This window comes from Meleagris gallopavo, chromosome 8, assembly GCF_000146605.3.
Source record: "Meleagris gallopavo isolate NT-WF06-2002-E0010 breed Aviagen turkey brand Nicholas breeding stock chromosome 8, Turkey_5.1, whole genome shotgun sequence".
In the NCBI taxonomy this organism is placed as follows: domain Eukaryota; kingdom Metazoa; phylum Chordata; class Aves; order Galliformes; family Phasianidae; genus Meleagris; species Meleagris gallopavo.
The window spans coordinates 10,153,849-10,157,402 of NC_015018.2; the positions used below are offsets into that span (position 1 = coordinate 10,153,849).

Below are 3,554 nucleotides of genomic sequence, written 5' to 3' on the forward strand. Positions count from 1 at the left end.
AAAAAAAAAAAAAGAGGCAAGCATGGCTTTAATTCTGTGTTCCAAATACTGGCTAAAGCAATTGAGGACATGAAAAGGTGAGAAAGATTTAAGTGCAAAATGTGAGGAGTGGGGAAATGAGGATAGTTTTAGGATACCCTAAATTCTTAGGGAAAGGGCCTGTGTTTAAAAATAGCTAAGAAAAAGAAGGTAAAAGGTAAAAGAAGGAAGGCTGTGTGTTCTCTAGAGTTAAAGTGATTTGCTTGTGATTACACAAGGAACAAATCAATAAACTTCAGGATAGGATTATAGCTGCCTTTTTCCCCTTTCACATCTCTCTGCCTTTCTAATTGTCTGTTCTTCTGTTTCTTTCATTTCATTTTCCTCACCTCTCTTACTTTGTATATCTTACCACATCTTCCCCACATATTCTCTTTCTGTTTCTTACTCATTTTTCTGATCCATCAGTGTTTTATAACCCAGGTCATTACTTTTGGACCAAAGATGAGGGGAAAAGACATTCTGTATGCCCTGGCCTTCTGAGAAATTTCAGTTCAAGATCAGGCTTTAAATCAGGTAAGTAGGGAATTGAACACAGATTTCCCATATCCCAGCTGAATTCCCTGACTTCTGAGCTGCAGTTAGCCTCTGCCTGCTCCTGAAAGTTCGTATGGTTAAATAGAGACTGAGCCATGGAGAGGGAGATGCTGTCGTAGTTGTTAAGTTGCTGGGACATTTGCCTTGGGATGTGGGAAACTCGGGTTCAAGTCTCTGCACCAGCATGTGCTCTGTGCTCTCTGAGCAGTTCACACTGCAGGGAATGCACCTGCAAAACATTTCTAAGCAGCAGCTTCATTAAAACAGTGTGTTCTTACAGCAGATAGAAATCCCAGTTTGCTGTGGAGCTCTCAGGAGAGACCTCCTGTTTCCAGCCCTCTGTCCAGTACTTGCTAAGGTTTGCAGATGTGCCTGTTCTGTTTTCACAGTAAGCAGGCAAAGAGAAGAGTCCCATAGCAGTGAGGGGTTATGACATGTGTACAGGCTTTGGGCAGGAAGTGTATTTTAAATTAAAATGTTTAGGGAAGAAGGTTTAAACAGGTGGGCTTACAGTTCATTAAAAATCCTTTATGTCTCAACTACTCATAGAGAGCAAAGTGAGTGAAGGGACAACTAACACGTGACTTAAAGACGTAATTAGGCAATAAAGGTGATAGAGACTGATGCTGACTTCTTGCAGCAAGAGAGTAGCAACATTAAAACCTCGGCTAACCCTTGTTTAGCCAATGGAGCTAAAGAAGCTTGTGGAAGAGAATTGATGGAACTGATGTAGGAAGTGATTGAAAAGCCATGATTTAGAAAAGGTTTTGGTAGGCTCTGTGAGAGAAGCACGCCAGCTTTTCTGTCAACCTTTGTTTTCCAGGCTAAACGTTCTTCTTTTATTGTTGCTCAGTCTGACCTTCTCCTTGCAGATATGCTTTGCCCCTTCACCTCTTTCCTCTTTAGGCACTCCTTTTTCTTTCTTTACGAGGAATTTATTGTTTATATTCCTTTGGCAGCTTATTTCTTGTGTGCTTTTATTTTAATAAATTGGTCCTGTTTTGTTCAATGCATTTAGAGCTGCACCAGAGGCCTCTTTCATTTCTCGTTAAATTTTGTATGAACTTTGAATACTGCGTAGAGGAAATGAAGTATTCCTGACATTTAACAACATGTCAGGTATTTTCTCATAAAACTATTTGAATGAAACCTGGTGCCTGTTCAGATATTCCTAGGAGCAAGTCTGGTCTCTCGTATTCTATAGAAGCACTGCTCAGAGGAAAATGAAAGAGGAAACTATTTCTGCAGCGTGTGTGTGTGTTGTGAGAGTGCCTTGAAAATGTTGAGATATAGGGGGTGGTGTGGGGGGATGGGAAGCACTGTGCAGCAGCTATCCTTCAGATAAGATTTTAGCACTCCGAAAGGGAATCCTATTATGTTTTCCCAGACCGAGATGGGGTTGAGATTACAGCAGTTTGGATTTCCATGCCAGTGATGTGTCACAAATAGAGGGCAGCTGGGGAAAAAGTCTGTAGGTCTCTGTCCATGGTATAGAAAGGGAACAAAGAAATTAAAGAGAAGTTAGGTTGGCTTCGTTTGGAGGAACTGTGCTCTGTCTCGTGTTGGTGGAATGTAAGCATTTTTTGGAGGTGATTCACTAGGAGGAGGGTGTAAGGGGATAGACGTTCTCTGCGTGAGCATAGTTTAAACATTGATGTTTTGCCTTAAAGGGAATTATTTCTTTTGACTTTAACTAAACAATGCAGAAGTCGGCAAAGTGGATGAGAGCTGTGTGTTGAATGGCTCTAGGGTAGCTGGTGCAGGGGTTCAAAGTCCCTGCGTGCCGCTTTAAAAAGAAAAAAAAAATGACATCCACGTAAACCTTAAGAGTGATATGTTACCATGCTACCTTGTTGAACGGAATGGGTTTTTCAGGGATGCAATGTGGGGGAGGGTCCAGAATGGTAGTGCTGCTTCTCCAGCAGCACTACTGCAGGGAGGCTTGCTTAGGCATGGGGGGAGAAAACGTCCTGCAGTGTATAGGTAAAAGGGTTGGGTGTCACTGTTTTCTGGGGGAGCAGCCAGGTAAGTGAGAGGTGTCAGTAGGCATTGAAAAGGAGAGGAAAAAGGTTTTATGCTGAATTCTCGTCCCACTCTGGGTGAATAATGCAGGAACACTCCGCAGTGAAAAGAGCATTTTGACAAGTTCCACCTACACAGGAGTGTGGAAATTTTACATTTTCTCTTGTCTCTGAGACTGCTGCGTTCTGCAATAACATGGTAGTTGCTGGAGGCTGTTTCGCAGCTATTTTCTACCAAAAAGCCCATTTTATCTCAAGAAGTGGTCTGATTTGCTGCTATTGCACCATCGTGCACACCTTGGCGGTGTGGATATGTTGCTGGTCAGGGCTCGGTATGTTGCAAAAGCAGCATAGGAGGATGGTGTGGGATTTGTATCGCCTTCTTCTGGGGAAGAAACATGAGCGGGGGCTGGCATTGCCGAGGTGCCTGCATTTTGGGGCTGCACCCGGGTGGGAGCCCTGTCCCACTGCCAGCCGCTCCTGGAGAGCGTTTGCCTGCACGTGGGTGATGGTGACGGCCCCGGGAGGCTCCGTGGGACTCGGCCTCACCCAGGTGCACCAAGGCGTTTCATACAGCGGCTATAATCTGAGTAATGGGGAAATACGGAGCAACGATACGGCCTGTTTCCTTGTGGGTTTTAACGTGCCGCCCAAAGCCCAGGCGTATTTAAGGAGCGCGCTGCAATTAGGGGAGCCTGGGAGCTTTCCAGCAGCCGCTCTTCTGTTTTGAATGGGAAATGCTGATTTAATGGAGAGCCCCGCAGCTGCTCTCTGTCTGAGCTGAGCCGTTCGGGGAAAGCTTCTCGGGGCCGACGTGAGATTCTGCTTGAACGTTGCCGAGGGGAGAGGGCCGTGCTGGCCGGGGCGCGGTGCACCTGGGCTGCAGGACCGGGTGCTCCCCTTCTGCGTAGATGTAGTTAAAGCCCCTCAGCGGCGCGGCGTGGGCTCCCCCTCCCC

The 3,554-nt window shown here is 45.7% G+C and overlaps 1 protein-coding gene across 1 annotated transcript in view; it reads left to right on the top strand.

The window, feature by feature from the left end:
* The window catches only part of TET1 (tet methylcytosine dioxygenase 1), a 58,380-nt gene that overhangs the window by 2,662 nt on the left and 52,164 nt on the right, over window positions 1-3,554 (top strand).